Below are 22,115 nucleotides of genomic sequence, written 5' to 3' on the forward strand. Positions count from 1 at the left end.
TGAACCATTGTGTTGATCATCAACTCTATCTCATACTCTTGCACTTCTACTTGTTTGCGTATTTTCAAAGTGAGCCCCAGAGTTCTTCCAAACACTTCAGTAGGGCTTTAGTTAATGAAGTATGCCCTAATAACATGGTCAAGGAAACTCCCAGGTACATACTTGATAGATTTTTATATGTGAGGCATAGCGTTGGGCATCATCGTCAACTCGTACTCTTGAACTAGTACTTGTTTGTGTATTTTTAAAGTGAGCCCAGGAGTTCCCCCAAAAATTTCAGAAGGAATTCAAAGACTGAAGTAAGCCCTCATGAAGTGGTCAAGGGAAATCCATGGAATACCTTGACAGATATTTATACATGAACCATTGCATTGATCATCATATCCATCTTGTACTCTTAACTTCTACTTGCTTTCGTATTTTCAAAGTGAGTCCCGGAGTTCCCCTAAACAGTTCAGTAGGACTTCATACAACGAAGTAAGCCCTCATGAAGTGGTCAAGGGGACTCCTGGGAACACGTTGATAGATTTGAAAACCATTTTTTTCATCAATCGTCTCCAAGTTGTTCCCTTACATTTATACTAGTTCGTTTAATATTGTTACAACATAAACTGTTATTACTGAAGTTTATGTTTTAATCAATTTTTTGGAACAAGTGCATCGTTTAAAATTTTTTATGTTTTAATTAATGTTGAAACAAATGCATTTTGAGTTACAAATAAAATGAATGTGAATTTACAACTGAAACAAATGCATCTTGAGTTACAAATGCATTAAAAATTGTAAATTCATTTACGTTTTAGGTTCTTGAAACTTGAAAGAAAGACGATTTTTGTTCATGAACCTATTAACTATTGTTTAATTAATACTTTTCACTCACATGAAAATTTTATCCTATAAATAGTGTTTCTTTTGTTTGGAAAAGACAAGCACTCAAAACTACTTTCCCCTTGAAAAACACTTGAGAGACATTGATCAAATGGTGAAATCACCAATTCAAGAATAGAAGAGCAACATTCTTGAGTGCTACTTGTTTTGTGGATTAGTTGAATTCCGAAGATAGAGTTGTCACTAGTTCTTCTGTTTACTCGTGGGAGAGACTCCAACTATCTTCAAGAAGCATATTATCGTGCCTCTAAGCCAAGCTAGTTTTATTTTAAATTTCTTGTACAATTATCATTATTGTTCTAACTTAAACTCCTATAAATATATACTGTGTTGGTCTGAGAATTCGTTGAAGAATATGAAAGTGTGGTTTGAGCTAGGATATGGGGTGAACTATATTGAATCTGGCTAAGAATATGGGTGATATTAAAATTTTAGATTTCAGGGGGAAAAGGCAATATATATTCTTTCTCCTAACCTTTGTTCTTTCATCTCATCTTGTACTTTTCCCTTCTGCTTTTCATGTGTTTAAAGTTTAACTGATGGCTTGACTTTCAAATTTTTATACCTAAGGTTTTAACTTGTGATATTAAATATCTCCAAATCTACTCATTTACCTTCTTCATGTTTAACTTTTCTTATTCATTTTTCTGTAAATAATGAATTCACTGGTTATTCTTTGACTACAACATGAATATTTTCATAATTTTGTTTTTACATGTCAATTTTTTTAAAAAATAAATTTTAATGAATCGATCAGACAATAATATTCACTCCAATTTTCTTTATTTAAATATTTTGACTCTTCTATGACGGAGGAGGTATATATTTTATATATTTTATAAAGGTATTCTAGATCTGGTCGAATTTGCTTTTTGAATGGGAAAATGAAATGGTGTCAACAGAAAATATAACCTCGAGTCAATTTTATTTGTGCATGAAATGTTCTTCCATGTATTTGCCTTCACATGGATAACAATGTAGATCAGGTTCACAACATTAAAACCTCAAGTGTATTCTGAGAAAATTGCACAAAGGTGTTAGATTGCGTGACCTATTGATTTCAATATTATACTCTACTGGTTGCCTATCTGTGGAACAAGTAAGCTAACGTGGTTCACAGAAGCAAAAGCTGAACACAGTATTTTAACGTGGAAAATACCCGACTCAAGAAAGGTGTAAAAAACCACGACTTGTACCTCTATAGGATTTAACCCCAACTTCACTATTACTCTTAAGCCTCAACAATCAACAAATTACAAGACTTCCTGTAATCTAGGAATTAAAACTTCTAACTCCTATTTTTACAAAAACATAAATCTTCCCAAGATAAGTGTTCCCGAGTCTTTGAGTTCCCTAACTTGAAGACACAAATCCTAACTCAGTTTATATTTCACTGAGACTAGAACAAAATACTCATTACAACTCAAAGAACCTACCTATTACAAAGTCTATGACTTGCTAAGTAAGGGACCAAGTTCTTCTCCAAGTAAGTGAAATATTTTGCTGATTTTTTATTATCTTGTCAGTGCATGAGTGAAACTTTGAATCTCATATGTTGCATTTATGCCAACTCCTTAGTGAATCCTTCAGCTGACGTATTCTTCTATCTTTAATAGGACTCCTAAGTAGTTTCACTCTTTATTGCTGCCGTCTCTCTCTTCTTGACTAACTAGGATTCTTTTACTTCATCTCCTCGTATAGCTAGACTCCTTGATCAACTCAATCTCTAAGTGTTGCACTTATCTTCTCCTGAATCTTTTTTGATGTATGTGATAAGCATTAGTAACAATTTTGAGCTTCCTTGCTTATCCACTTTTGTCTTAACGCCTTATCAGTCTTGCATCAACTTCAACATGCAGTACATGTGAGAATCAATAACTTCTCTTTCTTCACTTATATGGAACAGCTTGCACAACATGTTTCATTCACATGTCTATCATCAAAACTTCACATTCCCTAACAAATTTCCCCTTTTTGATGATGACAAACTTAGTAGCACAACATTCATCACAAAATCCTGACATACTCAATAAAAGGATTTAACCAAAAGAACACAGAATGAAATAGGTTAGTTAATTGAGTTATACGCATTGCATAATATATTCTTCCCCCTTTTGACATCATTGAAAAGTTGGCCCAACAAATGAAAAACGTCTAATAATTCATAGCCACTGGGGCTCTCACTATAACAATTAAAATTCAGAGCAAGAGAACAATTATAATACAGTATGAAAAAGCAGAAGCAAATCATAATAAGAAATAAGGTCCATTTCATTCAAAAGGCGGGATACAATTATCATCACTAAAAAATAGAAAAAAGAGACAACAGGGACCTAAGAAAGAAGTAAGGAAGACAGTCTTAAGGAACTAAGAAGGGGGACTAAGTAGACGTAGAAGAGGGGATAAGAGAGGTCAACTTCTTAACAATATCAGCATTCTCAGATCTTTCAGACTCTAAAGAGGCTGTAAGTAAGGCAATCTGAGCTTGGAGAGCCCTCTTCTAATCATCATGGGCAGCTTGAGAAGCCTCCTGTACAACCTGAGTAACCTCCAACTCAGCATGTTTGGCTGTAAGTGCATTCCTTCACCTTTAAACAGGCTTATTAGCTCTCCTCATAGAAATAGGTAGTTGTACATGATCCACACTCCCTATAATATCTTTTGTAGTCTGCAGGGACCACACTTGAACAGTTACACCATATTCCTCAAACATGGGGGTGAGCTAAAATTCATAAGGAAGGGCATGGTCATTCACTTCCTTGGGGATAACCCTTTGCATATGCTTCAAAATAAGCCTAGGAAAATCAATCTTGACCTCAGTATCCAACAACTCTATAAGATTAAGGTCAAGAAAGCTAGCCACAGTTCTTCTTTTCTTTCTAGGAAGCAACATCTTGTGCACAACATCAAAATAGAGTTGATAAAGTGGGGACATTTCTCTCTTAAGAACCCTTCGATGATTTACCAGGTGAAGGTTGCCAGAAAACTTATGAAAAATATCAAGAGCAGAGAAAATATTTTCAAGAGGTAGCCAAGTACCCTTGACATAGTGACCCTACCCCCCAGAAAGAATATGGTGAATTCGAGCATGATCTAAAACATAAATATTCATGGTGACTCATTGAACAGTGGTAGAGAACATCTCACCAATAGCTACCCCATTAGTATAGAACCCATACACTTCAAGCTTAGTAAACCTCCTCTGAAGGTCACCCTAAAGAAATAGGTGTGACCGTCATTGAAACTCTAATTTGCTTAACAAAGTATTCATATCAACACCACCAAAACTACTAATAACCTACCCTCTAGTTAGCTAATGCTTTTGAAAATAAAGATAGGGTTCCTTAGGAGTTTCCTAATTTGAGGATGGTTCTTGAACCTTAAAGTTAGGGTCCAACTCAGCAGCAGCGTCTAGAGGTGGGTCAGACTTAGATGAATTAGAAGGAAAAGGTTTGTTTACCTATTTCCTTATATGGGATGATGGTTTTAAAAGAGACTTTAGATGATGAGGAAGCTTTGAAAATAAGGGTGGATTTAGAAGATGAAGAAGCTTTTGGGGTAGGCTGACATGATTGTTTATGAGAAAAGGAGGGATTTGGAGCTTTGCCAATGGTTTTCTTCTTCCTTCATACTGAGCAAAGAAGAATATCAGTAGAGGATGCATGAGAAGGAGAAGGAGAAGATGCAGGAACACATTTCTCTTTACTATCTTGAAGTGCTTCTACGAATAAAGAATCTTCCCATTGATTTTTACCTTCAGTATGAGGAGATCAAGGAATAGTGAAAATAGGAGAAGGCTTTACTTGAACATTGCCATCAACATCAATGACAGGGGAAGAAGATTTTTTGTTTTGCTTTAGATCTGGACTTTTGAGAGATTAGGTCTGCAATAGGAATATCATCTCGATCAATAATCTGAAGAGGGATTGGAGGTAGTAGTGAGGGCTTAGAAGATGATAGGATTGGAAGAAAATTAAGCAAAAAGGTTTTGCAGATTCTTGAACATTGCAAAATTGGATAGTTTGATCGAAATTAGGGGAGAAATGAGTGGAGGTAAGGTAATATCGGGATGAAGGATAATAGATATTGAGGGAGTGGTGGTAGAGTCTATGGATGGGTTAAAGGATGAAGATGCCATGGCAAAGAAGAGGGAAAATAGTGATTTGTTTTTGGTTGTTTAAGTGGTGAATGGTGAGATGGAAAGAGAAAGAAGTATATTTAAGGTGGAGAGAGAGAAGGTAAATCATGGATGAAGTGTATTTGGTGAATGAAACATTATGATGAAGAGGTTCAGTTCTGATTGGAAAGGGTTGGCACCTTTTTTAAAAAGAAGGACTTTTGAATTTTTGGCGATTTAAGAGTAACGGAAAGGACCCTGTAGACAACCTGTTTCTATTTATGCTACTATAGGTAAGCAATAATAATACCTTAATTTTGAGGATAAAATGGACAAAATTGCCTCTGTGTTCCAGTATCTTCTGCAAAATCAACACATAAATGAGTCAATTTACTCAAAAATCTTGGAATTAGGGTACACAACTAAATGTGTAAGACTGAATTAATCAACAAACACTTAAGAACAAATTATTCTAGTCAATCATTGGGGGAGATTTATACAATTTTAATCATCCCTAAGTCTAACCTATTCTTTCAAAATATTCTCTACTTAAAGCCTTAGTAAATATGTCAGCAATTTGTTTCTCAGTAGAAGAAAACATAATTGATATATGACCTTTTTCAACATTATCTCTAAGAAAGTGATGTTTAATATCAATATGTTTTGTTCTTTTATGTTGAATAGGATTCTTGACTATATTAATGGCACTTGTATTGTCATAAAAAATAGGAACACATCCAACATTTATACCAAAATCCATAAGTTATTGCTTAATCCACAACAATTGAGCACAACAAGATTCAGTAGAAACATATTCATCTTTATTAGTAGACAAGGCTACTGAGTTTTGCTTCTTACTGGATTAGGTAATCAAAAATGATCAAAGGAAGTGCGTCATGCCTGTAGTGCTTTTCTTGTCAACCAAGTATCCTGCATAGTAAGCATCAAAATATCTAACCAAGTTGAAGTTACTACCTTTTGGGTACCATAAACCAAGATCACTCATTCCTTTGACATATCTAAAGATCTTTTTCACAGATTTGAGATGAGACTCTTTGGGATTTGTTTGAAATCTAGCACATAGTTCTATACTAAACACAATATTAAGCCTGCTTGTTGTGAGATATAGTAAGGACCCTATCATCCTTCTGTACATCTTTTTCTTTACAACAGGACCTGTTTCATCCAAATCAAGTTTTGTGGCAGTGGCTATTGGAGTGATGATCTCTTTTGCCTCTTCCATGGAGAATCTTTTGAGGAGTTATGTTACATACTTGTATTGATGGATCATTGTTCCATATGTTATTTGTTTGATTTGCAATCCAAAGAAGTAATTTAGCTCCCCCATCATGCTCATCTCAAATTCATAATTCATGAGTTTGGCAAAATCATGAGTCATGCTCATGTTTGTAGAGACAAAAATAATGTTATCTACATATACCTGCACAACCAACAGATCTTTTCCATTAGTTTTCAAGAAAAGAGTGTTGTCAATTTTACATCTAGTGTGATCATTCTCTAGTAGAAACTTTGATAATCTCTCATACGAAGCTTTTGGAGCTTGTTTCGACCCATACAAAGCCTTCTACAGTTTATACATATGATCAGGAAACTCTTTACTTTCAAATACTAGAGGTTGTTTAACATATACCTCCTCTTAGAGAATGCCATTCAAGAATGCACTCATAACATTCATTTAATATAGAATGAACTCCATATAGGCATCCAAGGCAACAAGTAATTTAATAGCTTCAATTTAGGCTACAGGAGCAAATGTCTCATCAAAATCCATGCCTTCTTTTTTGTTGTATCCTTGGACCATAAATCTTGCCTTGTTCCTTGTAACTGTTCCATGCTCATCAACTTTATTTTAATACATCCACTAGTCCCAATTACTATTCTATCTTTTGGGAGAGGAACTAAGTGTTATACTTTACTTCTTGTAAACTGATTTAACTCTTTCTGCATGGCTATGATCTAATTAGCACCAAGTAGTTCTTCAGTTACCTTCTTTGGCTTAATTTCTTACAGGAATGCCTTGAAGGCACATATACTTCTTAATCTATACCTTATGGTAATCCCAAAAATAAGATCAGTGAGAACATTCACAATTGGATGTGATCCTTGATACTTATAACCTTTTGGGACCAAGCCTTGTAAGATACTAGGACCACTACAAATGTTCTAAGTTGAGGTAGTTGGTGGATCAGTTCCCCCTGTCGCTGTGCCTCCAGAATCAGTTCCCTCTATTGAGGTGCCTCCATGTTTAGTAGCTCCAGTCGATGAACCAAGTTGTGTAACCTGTTCTTTAGAGTCACTTTCTTCCTGTAGGTTAATCTTAATACAAGATTCATCAAAAACTACATGCATTCTTTCTTCAACAACCTTATAAGCCTTACTATAAAGTGAATAGCCTAATAAGATTCTTTCATCACTTTTAGCATAAAATTTTCCTAGATTATTCGTTCTATTATTGTGAATAAAAAATTTACAACCAAAAATTCTAAAATTAGAAATGTTTGGATTTCTTCCTTTTAGTAATTCATAGAGAGTCTTCTCTAGAATATGTCTGATCATGTATCCATTTATGATATATGCTGCAGTGCTAATTGCCTCATCCGAAAAGTTTTTAGCAAGATTAGCTTTAAGCATTATTGTTCTAGCCATGTCTTCCAAGGTTCTATTCTTCCTTTCTACCACTCCATTTTGTTGTAGTGTTCTGGGAGTAGAGAAGTTATGATCTATACCATTTGATGAATAAAACCATAAAAATTTGACATTCTCAAATTCTGTACCATGGTCAGATCTAATGAAAACAAGCAAAGTGCCCAGTTTCTTTTCAATTTTCTTGATGAAAATTGTAAAGACATCAAAGGCATCATCTTTAGAGGCTAGAAAAAATGTCCAGGTGAATCTGGAGTAATCATCAACAATCACAAAAACATGCCTTTTTCCACCTTTGCTTTGAAGTCTCATTGGTCCACACAAGTCCATATGAACTAGGTCAAGACACTTAATAATGTTGACTTGGTTCTTTGACTTAAAATAAGATTTTACCTGCTTCCCATTTACACAGGCACCATATAACTTTTCTTCCTTAAACTTGATCTTGGGCAATCCCAATACCATATCTTTAGAAGAAAGTATGTTTAGTTGTTTCAGACTTGCATGTCCAAGTCTCCTGTGCCAAAGGAGGGGATCATTTTCCATTGCACTTAGACAAGTCAACTCTGGTCCTGGTGTTTCCATTATGTCAGCTTTATATATATTTTTGTATCTCCTAGCAGTGAGCACAATCTCTTTGGTGTCCATCCTCTTGACTTTGACTCCTACATACGTAAAAATTACTTTATTACCTTTATCATACAGTTGTGAAATGCTCAGCAGATTGTACTTCTGATATGGGTGTACCAAGCTACCCAACAAGTTCTACAAGTTGTCCAACAAGTTCACGACCATACACACGTAGCCAAGCTTGAGAGTTACAAAAACTCCAAGTTATGTTCATGCAAATGGCCGTGTGTGAGTTGGTACTTTAGCCTTCCAATATATTAAATGTTTTTAAGTGTGAAGAGGAGCCTTGAAGTGTAATAAAATTAAGCCTTGAAGTGTAATAAACTTACACTCGAAGGCCACCCCTTGGCAAGGGTAGGATGGTCATTTGTTATCTTCCTTTGTGGACTAATATAAATAGATAGTGCTAGGGTTATTTTTGAGTTATTTCATTCATATTTTGGAAGATAATAAACACTTTGTAATATTTTGGAACTTCTCTCTTCCATTGGAGAAGCCCTAATTTTGAAAACTCACTAGATACTAGTGTTGTCTCTTGGTTAGAAACTAGGGTCTTGGGTTCTTTGAGTTTCTCTTGGTCCAAGTAAATTCTTGGTATTAATATTCATTAATCTCAGGGCTCTTTCTCTTGTTAGGGTTCTTAGATCACTGAATATTGTGTGTCAAGTTACTATCCTTCTTGTAATCTTGTTAATCTTGTGTTGTTGGAATCTTGAAGTCTAGTGAAGTCGTGTAAGGATCTTTCGATTCACTAGAATTATTATTGACTTGCTTGTTCTTGTTGTTAATATCATCTTCTTATTCTAAAAACGTGACTCTTGAAGACTAGTGAAGTCATATGTGGCCTATTTTGATTCACTAGAACTTGTTATTCATCTTGTTGTTTTTGTTGTTGCTTGTTTCTTGTGTTGTGAACTTGGTCTCATATCAGCTTCAATCTTTCTACAAGATAGACATCCTCCAATACTCTTGACTTAGATGAGCCAATTTTTCCAACTCCAGTAATGATACCTTTTTTACTATCACCAAAAGAAACTCCTCCTCTATTTATTTTGAAAGTGAAAGAAACTTTTTCTTATCACCAGTCATGTGTCTTGAACAAGCATTGTTCAGGTACCAATTCTTTTTTCTTTCTTTCACCTTCTCCTATAAGAAATCAATGGTTAGATTTAGGAACCCAGCCAAGCTTGGGTCCTATTTTATGAGTAAATGGATGAATTAAATTTCTTCTAGTCCATGATGGCAATATATAATATGACCTGTTTCTCTGACCTGAACTAGTTCTTTTGTTTTTGGTCTGAGAAAATCTATTTTCCAGGTTTTGACTTTTAGATCTGCTTTTAGCAGCCATTGGACATTCAGTTGTTGGATGTCCAAGGTTACCACGCTGTAACATAAATCTTTAGGATCATCAAAACCTTTATGGAAACTCAAACCTGCCTTTTCATTATGATTTTTTTCACTTAACTTGTGAATAATTCTTGAAGAATTTTTCCACCTATTAGCTCTTTCAAGATCAAGTTTCAGTTTAGAGACTTCTTGACTCAGTTTATTTATCATGTTTGTTGCATCACTACATTCTTGTTTGTACTTCTCTAACTCAAGTTCAATAATTTTTTGTTCCTTACCCATGGCCTTTTTCCCATTTTCAGTGAGTGTCAATTTAGGACTTCAGACTTAAGATTATTAGTTAAAGAATCAAGTTCCGCAACCTGTTTATTGAGTGTGCAATTTTCCTTTTCAACTGTATCCTTGCAATCTTTTAAATCAATGAGATCAAATTTCATACTTGCAAGACTATTGAACAACTCATTCCTATAAGAAGTTAATTCTTGGAAATCATCAATTAGTGCACTCATCAAGGAAACTAGTTTTGATTTAGAAAATAAATGCAGTTTTTCTTTAAGTTCAAGTATACTTAACTTAGAAGCATCATCTTCTTCCACTAAGTCTGAATCTCTAAGAGCCATGAATGTGGTTTCATCAACTTCATCATCATCTAAATCAGATCCCCATGCTGCCATCATTGCATGTTCTTTGTTCTCCTTCCTTTTGGTCTTTTCTTTTAGTTTTTTTTAGCCCTTTTCTTTCTCTACTATATTTTCCAGATAAGACAATATCTGATCTGATGATCATTCTTACCACACTTGTAGCATCCATTTGGATTGTCATTTGAACGTTTCTTGTTAGCTATTCCCTTCTTCTTTTTAAAGAATTTACTGAAGTTCTTAGTTATGAAGTAAACTTGCTCGTTGTCAAGTTGAATTTCTTCAACACTATCAGATGCCTTTAAGGCCAAGATTTTATCAGGAACTGCTTGTTCGTTGGTTCCATTAACTTTCATTTCATAGGTCCTTAAATTTCCTACTAGTTCATCCAGGTTCATACCTGTGAGATCCTTATTTGCCTCCCTAATTGTAGTTACCTTAACATTCCATTTTGATTTTGGTAGTCCCTCAATACCTTTTCAACTTGTTCCTCCTTAGTGAAGACTTTTTCCAAGGTAGTCCACTAATTTTTTAAGGCGGTAAGCCTCATAATTTATTAAGATTCACTTTCCATCATCTTAAATGCCTCATACTCAGTAAAAAGAAGAGAAATCCTGAATTTTCTTAGTTGAGAAGTACTGTCATGTGCATTTACCAGTGCATCCCAAATTTGCTTAGCAGTAGTGCAGGTTGACACTCTATTGTATTCAGCTAGTCCTAATTCATACACTAAGATGCTCTTAGCCTTAGAATTTTTCTTTAATGCCAATAAGTCATCAAAAGTAAATTCACTCCTTACTTTCTTGACTGGTTCACCATCAACCGAATTTTTTAGAATAGTAGGACTATCAGTAATCCTATCCCATAATTTGTAGTCTTCACCTTCAATGAATGTCTTCATCCTGGATTTCCACCAGATAAAGTGAGAAACATCAAAGTATGGAGGTCTAGTGGTTAACTGACCTACACTGTGACCAGTAGGAGGTGCGGAATTCATTATTGTGATCTTTTCTTAGATGCTAACCTTATTTAAAACAACCTAGCTCTGATACCACTTGTTATAGTGTGTGTTAAAATTGATTTCAATATTATACTCTACTAGAATAAGTAAGCTAACGTGGTTCACAGAAGGTAAAACTTAACATAGTATTTTTACGTGGAAAACACCCGGCTCAAGAAAGATGTAAAAAAACACGACTTGTACCTCTACAGGATTTAACCTCGACTTTACAATTACTCTTGAACCTCAACAATCAACAAATTACAAGACTTCTTGTAAACTAGGAATTAAAACTTCTAACTCCTATTTCTATAAAAACACAAATCTTCCCAAGATAAGTGTTCCCAAGTCTTCGAGTTCCCTAACTTAAAGACACAACTCCTAACTCAATTTATACTTCACTGAGACTAGAACAAAAGACTTATTACAACTCAAAGAACCTATCTATTACAAAGTATATGACTTGCTAAGTAAGGGACCAGGTACTTCTTCAAGTAAGTGAACTATTTTGCTGATTTTTTATTATCTTGTCAGTGCATGAGTGAAACTTCGAATCTCGTATGTTGTATTTAAGCCAACTTCTTAGTGGGTCCTTCAGATGATTTATTCTTCTATCTTCAATAGGACTCCTAAGTAGTTTCACTCTTTGTTGTTGTCATCTCTCTCTTCTTGACTGACTAGGACTCTTTTACTTCATCTCCTAGTATAGCTGGACTCCATGATCAACTCAACCTCTAAGTGTTGCACTTATCTTCTCCTCAATCTTTTTTGTTGTATGTGATAAGCATTAGTAACAATTTTGAGCTTCCTTGCTTATCCACTTTTGTCTTAACGCCTTATTAGCCTTACATCAACTTCAACATGCAGTACATGTGAGAACCAGTAACTTATCTTTCTTCACTTGTGTGGAATAGCTTGCACAACATGTTTAATTCACATGTCCATCATCAAAACTTCACATTCCATAACAAAAGGAATATTTCTTTTCAAGAGTTAAAAAAGATCATTTGTTAAGAGAGCAATCAGACAGCATGAGTTCCAATCTAATCGTCGTTTATTTTCAAAAAGATATTTTATATGCTTGGAACCAAGAATATGATACCCATATGAGGCAACATGTTGCGGATATAAAATAAAGAGTTAAGTATTAAAAATACACCTAAACTATCCCCTCCGCCCTTTTTCTTTTGAGTTTCACTCCGAAACTAATGGAAGTGTGAGAAACATACCTAAATTATCACTCTTAGTTTGAGAAACATAGCTAAATTATCAACTTATAGTTTGAAAACACAACTAAACTATCACTTATTAATTTGAGAAACACACCTAAAATCCGATTGGACCAAATATTTGTTTACAGACTCTTTATGCATGTCTAGGGCCTAGCCATTAAACATCAATCTACGTGACATATTTGGAATTGGTGATTTCTACCATAGGGCTTCTAGAGTCTTCTTCATCCCTGTTACATTGGTTGCATTTGCTATTGTTTTCATAACCTCACTCCTCTTACCAAAACCCTTACCGCCTTGATACACCTCCTTCTTTGTACTCTGCACCGCCTAATTTTTCATAATCATCTTGGTGTAACTATTAGCCGAGATCAAACCTTATCTTTCTTACCCCTGGCTAGCGCGCGTTAGCTTATGTGTCGGGAGAGTTTCTTGAAGCTTTAATCTATTGAAAATATTAATTTAATTAAACTTAATTGTGTATACTATACAACTATATGGCCAACATAACTATTAAGTAAATAATTATTGGGTGCATAATGAGAACGGGCCCCACTCACCATATTTCTAATATACAAAATGGTATTAATTAGTGAGTACTAGTGACATACATACCCCAGCACACAACTGCTAATCAACGATTGATATTTAATTATGATTTGAATTCTTATGATTTAACCAGATTGTTCATATTTAATCCTTTCGTAACTGATTAATATTAGTTAATTAAAAAAAGATATTGAATTTAAAAAGGAGATGTAATATGGCAAACAGTTGTTATGCCACATCATGTCACAGCCCAAATTCGGGACCGTGATGACACCTATCCCGCCTTTCGTGATAGGTAAGCCAAATACCCAATTTCGAGAACAATATCTCAAACTCATAGAAGCGGAAGAAAATAAGAATAAAACCAATTCCAAATAATCTCATAAGTAGATTAATAGACTTGTTAAATCAAATCATAGATAATCCCAGGTCTGGAAGTCACTAATACAAGTCACTAAATACAGAACCAAAAGAAAGTTTAAGTCTTTCAAAATGCGGAAAATGGATAAGGATAAGGATAAAGGAGGTTCCAGTAGTCTCTAAAGCCAGTAACAGCTACCTCAAATCATCAATGATGCTAGCAAAGAAGGAACCACGGGAATTAGTATCCGGAGATCGTCGAATCTGTACCTGCACCTAGGGTACGGAAAAAGCAAGAGTGAGTACAAAATCACGTGTGCTCAGCAAGTATCGCCGACCGACCCTAATTCAAAGTGGTGATGAGTGACACCACGTAAATCATCTAAAAACAAACATACAGCCTGCACTTAAGGAAAACCATCTTAATCTAACTGAATAGTCGAGTTTAACAGTCATAAGGTTATCATAACACAATTCAAGAATTTCTCAATCCAGTGAAATAAATAACACATATACAAAAGTACAACGTCAACAAATACACTTTAACCAATTTGAAAAAAATAAATCAATGCAATGCAATGCATATGTTGTGTACACACCTACCAAGCAATGGCTTCAAGGTCAGGACCTATGGGGGACTCACAAGGTCCATGTACTGTGCAGGCGTGCACTCCGGTCTCAATAAATATACTTTGTATGCGTGTACTCCAATTTCAATAAATATATATAACATTCTGCAGGCATGCACTTCGATCCCATATGAAATGCAATGCATGATGTGGAAGCGTGCAACTCCGACCCCAAATGACCAATAAAGTCAAGCAAAGCACTTCGTGTCTTAAATGAGATCAGACATCAACTTCAAAGTCAACTCAACTTTTTCAATAATTTATTTACCATAACAAATCAGTCCATCGATCTAGCAAATAGAGGAAAACAGTTCAAACATACAATTAACTTAGTTTATGCTCTCAAACAACACAGGTACCCGCATAGATGCTCGTCACACTCACCTAATCGGGTTTTCATTACTCCCATTACACATAACTAATAAATATTCAAATAAGCATTTTGAAAAAAAGTCTAAAAAAGGTCTCAACTTGCCTCAAATCGAAGTCAAACGTCAATCAACAAATTTACCCTTATGTAAAGCTTCCAAACGATAAATATCTCTTTGAAAACATAATCTCAATAAGAATACAAATTTAATAAAAACCCTACTGTTAAAAGATTTTCTTTTTGATTAATTTAGAATTCACTTTAAAATTAAAAAGTGATTGAAACATTGTTGCCAACTAAAACTTGTTGTAGTCACTGCCAATGATTGGCTCCTCATTAGCCCAAACATAATTGATGTATTAAATTCTTTTCAACCTAAATGAAAGCAAGAAACGTTGGCAGCAACATCTGCAACTGGATGGTAGTAACAAAATTTGACCAATTTCTTTGACATCTTACGATATTATCCTTCTCTACATTCTTCTAATGATTAGAATTACAAACATTTAAAACAAATAATATTTGATCCACTAAAACCCAATTTCTACTCTATTTATCGAGTTAATCTATCAAATATAATAGTAACAATGGTATTAAACTCTTAACAGACCCTTACTTTGCCACTTACACGCAGGCATAAGCAACAATAATTAATTACTCCAAAGAGACAACTAACCTGGACCTGAAATTATAGAGAATTTCTTCAACACCTGTGTATGAATTTCTCTGCAATGGTGAAAACCATCACTTCCGTAACCCCTTTCTCTTAACATCTAATCGTTATTATAGATTATCAATATATATATAATAAACCCTTCCACTTAAATTTTTATTTTTATTTATTGGTCTCAAGAGTTAAGAAAATATCAGTTTGACCCATTACTATAAATAATGTCTAAAAATTATGAGGAGAATTACAACAAGACAAATTTATAAAATAAATTTACAGAATCGCTACACATCATTACCACATAGGCAACTGGAATGAGAACTTAGACCAAAATTGTATATATAATAGATGGATATTTTGCTAAAATTAAACCACTTTATCAGTCTATAAAAAAGAAAAAAAGTTTAGAAATACCACATATCTATAAATCAGAAATGCAAGTTTGCATTCTTTAAAACCAAAGATTTTCTTATGAACTTGAAAAATCAAGTCATAGACTTGGTTCCAATTCTTCTTCTCAACCTGCTAAATTTATTCAAATCAACTTTTTTTTTGCACAACTTATCATAATTGAAACTTGAGAGGACAATACCAAATCCTAACGTGGTAGTGTGTAACACCCCGTATTTCGGGCTAGAATGAAAATGTCATTTCTATGCGTTGATGTTCCAAAAGCCATAAATCCTACACAAATTTGGTATGTTAATCAATTATGTAGTGTGGGAACCTATTTGAGCATGAATTGAGATCATCGAGGTCCCCTAACTCAAGGTCAAGTTGAAATCTTTCCTATCGTTCAAGTTTTAGTGAGAGTCGAAACTTGGATCAACTTCAATCGACCATAACTCCTTGAAAATAATGAACTGAGTGGCCTACTATATATCAAATGAAATATCTTCGAATTAGCTTTTCAACGATACCAATTTCTCCCAAATTCAATATCGGAGCAAAAAGTTCTGCCCATTTTACTCCAGCATATCAGTCTGGCAACTGAGTGACGACAATTCTGACAGCTTGTCACAAATCTGATGACTTATCAGAATATGTCATCAGCAGTAGGTAGAAACTCATAAATTTTAGCTCCTAGGTGATGACCTGGGCTGACGAGCTATGACAGATCTGACGGCTTATCAGCCTTAGTCGTCAGCTAAAAATTTCAGCAACTAGGAAGTGATTTCATAGGGGTATTTTGGTCTTTTCGTCACTCCAAAAACCTTTCACATAGATTAATTCACCCCTTAAGTGTTATTAATCCATATATTAACAGTTTTACGATATCTCAATCCTCTTTACTCTCAAGAACAAGATGGAAAATAGATTTTTTCTAAGATCAAGAAATCAAGAAAATCAATCCTTTAGTTCAAGATTTCCAAGAAAACAAATCAAGATTTAAGTTTCCTTCGCTTCAATGGATCAAGAATTCATCCTCCTAAGTGAAGATGTTCAAGAAACGGATTTAGATCCGGGTTCCATCTATCTAGATACGGGTTCCATCTTTCAAACTAAATAATCTTAGGTACGTGGGATTTATCCTAAACTACATGGGCTTGTTGAAATATTCAAGTATGATTTAAACATCTATCAAGCATGAATTTATAAAGGGGTTTTTAGATCCATGATTTTATTATGCATTATGAATGTTTAAAGATATTGTAATTTGGTCTTTAGGCCTTTCCCCCTTAAATTGATTTATATGTATATGTATATGTATGAAAAAAATTCAGATTTGAAGATTGCTTAAGAGTATAATTTATGAAATCCCTCTCTTGTGATGACTTTAAATTTGTGGTTTTATTGGGAATGATTTGTTATGCATGATTTATTGCTTGAAAATAGTTTACTCAAATACCATAGTATTTTGAGCATAATTTAGAGATTTTGAGAGGGAGTTTCTTGATATAAATGTGTTTTGTTAAAGAGAGAAAGATTTGCATAAGATTAATGCTTTTGACATGACCACCTTTTATCATTTGAAATATTGTCAAAGAGAGTTGCATACATGCGTTTACATGAGTAATTAAAAAAAGGGTTCTTCAAACTGATTTATTGATATGGTGGTCCCAAATTCATATTTTAGAAACAGAGATTCTAATATGCTAATAATGGCTCAAAGATGTGACTTGTAAGTCAATGGTATGACGATATCAAAAGTATGTATGCCATAACAGAGTATGTTTTCAGAGTATGTTTTCAGAGTATGTCTTCAGAGAATGTTTTCAGAATATATTTTCATAGAATGCATATTTTAAAGAGTTAAAAATGGACATAAAGAGGGTTAGGTGGTTACTCGAAGAAGGCTTGAGTTTAAGTAACTCTTAGCCTAAAATCGTATTTGCTGATACGGGTAGATTATTATTGTACGCTGGCGACGGTCGTGTAGTGTAGTAGATTCAGAGACTCCGACCCTTGCGACACACTTGGGTTGGGGGCTGGCTGCTGGTTTAATGGCAGATTTCATATAGTCCATGGAATTTCAGACTTGTAGGGTATACCACCTAGCGCAGAAGTAAAACAAAGAGTATCACAAAGTTCAGATAATTTTTCAGAGTCTCTCAAAAATGCCCATAAGATTTCTTACTATATGATGTGTTTATGAACTATTTTAAATTGCTCTCATATATGTTGACTACAAATTACTATTTTAGATTTGCTCTGCGTACCAGTACATCTGTATTGACCCTCCCTCCTCTACCTCTCAGGTTCTGAGACTCAGTCTAGGAGTCCTGATAAGTAGTAGATAATTCAAATAATAGATCAAATTGTGCAGTGGTAAGCCTTCTCTATTCTAGAAGGCCTGTCCTTTCAGATTATATCATCTATTACAGTTTTGATCTACTGGGGGCCTTGTCCTAATTTTCAGATAGTTGTCAGATTTTTATGTAGTAGAGATTTTGCAGACTGTTCCAGATATTGTTAATAATTTTCAGATTTCATTCCTTATTGTTAAAATTAATCCAGAGTATGACCATGTTTCTGTATTAGATCGTAAATTTCGCATTTTCTTTTATTATATGTATGTTGTGCATGACTACCAGATAGAGTAGGATGTCCGATCCTTCATGGTTTGGGATGTCCATCACGGCTAGGCCCTAGTTCAGGTCGTGACAAACTTGATATCAGAGCATGGTTCATGGTCCCAGGGTGTTTGTGAAATCGCGTCGGGTAAAGTCTTGTTTATAGGTATGTAGCGTGCCACACTTATAAGCAGGAGGCTACAAGGCATTTAGGAATGTCTCTCTTTCTTCATGTTCTAGTTCGTGTAATAGATTCAAAATGTTCCACTTTCATACTCTAATTCATGCTATGGTGTCGCCCATACGAAAGAAAAGTTATCCTAAATTTTTCCTTACTCCAATGTTCCCAGATAATGCTCTCAGATTTACTAGAAGAAATTTCAGAAGTCACACCAGAAGTCATATAAAAGACTGGAGAGGAGCTCCCTAGTTTAAAATTGTGTCCTCGTTCTTATGAGGTGTTCAGTTAAGACAAGAGTAAGATGTGTATTCTTGGGTCATTGAATATTGTGTGTCAAGTTTCTATCTCTTGTAATTTGATATCATTGTGTTGTTGAAAACAAAAAGTCTAGTGAAGCCATGTGGGGCTCTTTCGATTCACTAGCATTGTTTCTTTGTTATTCATTTTATTTTCTTGTTCAAAACACAAAAAAATCAAAGTTTAGTGAAACCGTGTGAAGTCTATTTCGATTCACTAGCAACTTGCTATTCATCTTGTTGTTCTTGTATTTGTTGGAACTGTATTTCCACCCGAGTAGTGGTATACGTTAAAGTGTTGGTGTCACGACCTATTAGTAGTGAAATTAGACCAAGAAGTTGGTGAGATGAAGTCACAAGTTTAGAGGTCAGAGTGAGGGTGACTTTTGTGTAACTAAATATGTATAGTTGAATAACCGTTGATTGAGAATGATTTACCATTTTGTGATAGTAGACTAATGTAGTAATACCATTTGTGGATTGTATGGTAGTCTATGGAGGAAGTGTTTGACTTATATTGTTATTTTATTTTTTCCGAAATAGGGAAAGAGCCTAGAGTGGATATTTCAGGTAGTTATAGAAACCCCTTATAGGCTGTGATTGAAAATGGCTAGATTAGCCAGTAAGTTATAAGTATAGACTCATTGTAGACTATGGAATTTGAAGGTAGTCTAAATGCCCGCTGGGGTTAGTAAGTGTGATGTGAGAAAGTCGTATAAGTATATAGGATTGTATGGGGTTATAATATAAGATTAAGGTTAACCATGTATATTATGTGACTTTAACCCCCTTGACCTTGTTTTCTTTGGTAGTTGTAAACTAGTACTACTTGTCAGGAGGCATGTAGTAGATTTTTGAGGTATATGGATAGAATGTCCAAATTTAATCGACTAGTATATTATATTGCATTATTCAATGGTGGTAGGTGATTGATGCTAGACTATAGGCTTGAATTTAATGTAGAATGTGGATGTAAAAATAGTGGCTTAAGATTAATGATGAATGTTTGTGAGAATTGTATGCAAGGTTGGGTTGTAAATTATGTTTATCATTAGACATTAAGTTTGGGCAGTTGATGGCCATGAAGGTGGATGTGATAATTTATTGATTAATGATACTAGTTATATGGAAGTGATCTAATAAGCTTGAACAGTGTATGCAAGAGCTTAAGTTTATTTGATTGTAATGAAGTGTGATGTTGTATGTATGATGTAGAAGTATGCCTAAGGTGATATGAAGTTGCGGCATTTTCTAAGACTATTACATGTTGTGTGTGGTTAGTAGTACCGTTGAGTTGCTAGGTGGAGAAAGACTAGTTAGATGGTATGTGGTGTTATAAATAGCCAAGTTAAGGAGTTTTGATTAATAGTGTTGAGCCTTTTTCTATGATCTTGATTCTCATTGTAGAGTGATATAAGTTTGGAGTCGCGATATTGGTAGGCTATGACAAACGTAGTATGGTTCATCAAAGGCTTGGTGATATCCATGGATTGAGTTCTTGAAGGTTGAGCTCATAGAAATAAGAGTTGAAGCGTTAGAGGGTGTGCACTCCGACTATGGGGATACTTATGAAGATCCAAAGTAAGTAAGTGTTCCAGTATTATATGATGACTATTGGGGCTATAGAATGATAGAGTGTGTCTCAGAAGGTGGTATTAGCAGTGGGTTTTTCCACTTCCAGGTGTAGTCATTCGGGTTAAGTTATATTAATTACGTGTATTGTCGTATTCCAGACCCTGGAGTGCAGTGAATGTAGTTCAGTTTAGAGTCTAGTAAGGGATCTCTCGAACTTAAGATGATGGCTTAAAAATAATGAGGAAATGATATAACAAGTAACCAAGTCAGGCTCTCAGATTCTAGTAGTGATGCCAGTATGATATAGAATATCAAAAAGTGAGGGTGAGACTCAACCCATTCTTATCTCAGTATTTTTCAGTGATCCAAATACCTACTCATGCTTTACGATTCATTTTCATGGCCATAATTCATGTTCATGCATATGATTGAGAGTCATGTACTCTTCCAGTTTAAAAATGAGGAGTTCCAGTTCATTCAGTAGTCGGAATCATATTCCATATGTTATGAACTTCAAATTGAGGTCATGCAGCTCATGACTCATGTACTCACACTTTATAGTGTGCTTAGTTCCCATAATTCATTCTATACTATTTACGGTTGACGAGATTCAACTTATAGTCATGTATGCCCCAATTCAGATCACTTTGATGAATCCCTGATGTTGATCGTTGTTCCTCAGGCCTCAGTTAAGTGTTGAGTTTTGTATAGTATCCTTTCATACTTCAAAGTTTTATGTTCTAACCTTTTAGTGACTCCTCCTTATGTAATGATAGTATAGATGAGTAAATGGTTCTTGTTGATGAAAGATCATTGTATTCCTATTTTGGATGAGGCCATAAGTGTGAAGTAAGATTTGGGGCGAAGTCTTTGATAAATGTGATAGTTAGTAGAAATTTATATGTGTATGTTCTTGGGGTAGTGCATGGGAGTTATATTGATAATGGTTTAGAGACTATGTGAAGTATGTATTTACGGGTGTTTGCCTTGAAGTTCATATGTGGTTATAAGATAGACTTGAATAACATGTTGGGATTTATGTGGAGGAACACAATATGCGCTAGTAAATCCATAGAGTTAGTCATTAAAGTGATAAGGCACGTTATGCTTAGGGTGTGATCTTTAAAAAGATATAAAAGGTTGAATCATATGGTTTAGGCTAGTATCATGGTGTGGCATGTTGTATTTTGTGATTTAGAATTAGGCTTGATCACAGTGAAATGATTTAAGCTACCTTAGACATTAGTAGAAAGATTTGTCAATGCTCATATGAGAACTATAAGTTGAACCAATGAGTATGGTATTTAAAGGGAATAGTATAGTTAAGGGAGTATTCGAGGAGTGTGCTAACCTTGAATGTAAGAAATTGCATCACCTAACACCTGGAAATTCTATCCTAGTTTATGAGTTACATATCCTTATTCCATGCTATAGAGTAGTGTAGTTGTGATGATTCCTTAGTTGGATGTCTTGTGTAACTCATACCCAAGATTCTTTGCTCCTTAATGCTACTTGAAATTTTTTAGAAAGAGTGATGAAAAGATACTCTAGTTAAGTATAAGTGTCCGGTATAATTTAGTCTGTAATTCAATTTAATAGTCGGGCAGACAAGTTACTATGGTTTTTCCACCTTTTCACCCAGTCCTAATATCCGAAGTCTCATGCGTATGGACATCTCTAAGAGATAATCTATTCCATCCATATAAATTTTGAATTCAGTTCATTCCAAGCATCAGGTTTCAGATTCAGCTATCTATTCATGACTCGATGCATAAGAGTTCAGCGTATAATCTCAAAATTTTTCAAGTATTTCAGCTCAAATAGTGTAATACCATTGTGTGATCTAAGTCTTGTTGTCTTATGATTCGTACTTTCATAAGTTATCACTTCCCAATTTCAATATGTATGATTGGATCATGAACATTTCAATAGAATCCTAAATTTTCAGCACA

At 34.6% G+C, this 22,115-nt stretch overlaps 1 long non-coding RNA gene across 1 annotated transcript; it reads right to left on the bottom strand.

Annotated features, from left to right (window-relative positions):
• Nucleotides 1-13,463: 13,463 nt before the first annotated feature.
• LOC124889022 lies at nt 13,464-15,190 on the bottom strand. The gene is made up of 2 exons (XR_007047639.1): nt 15,104-15,190; nt 13,464-13,704 (listed from the first exon to the last, which is right to left on the bottom strand). It is a non-coding gene; the product is annotated as an uncharacterized LOC124889022 (long non-coding RNA).
• Between the last annotated feature and the right edge of the window lie 6,925 nt (nt 15,191-22,115).

The sequence above is a fragment of the Capsicum annuum genome, chromosome 11 (genome assembly GCF_002878395.1).
Source record: "Capsicum annuum cultivar UCD-10X-F1 chromosome 11, UCD10Xv1.1, whole genome shotgun sequence".
NCBI classification, from domain to species: domain Eukaryota; kingdom Viridiplantae; phylum Streptophyta; class Magnoliopsida; order Solanales; family Solanaceae; genus Capsicum; species Capsicum annuum.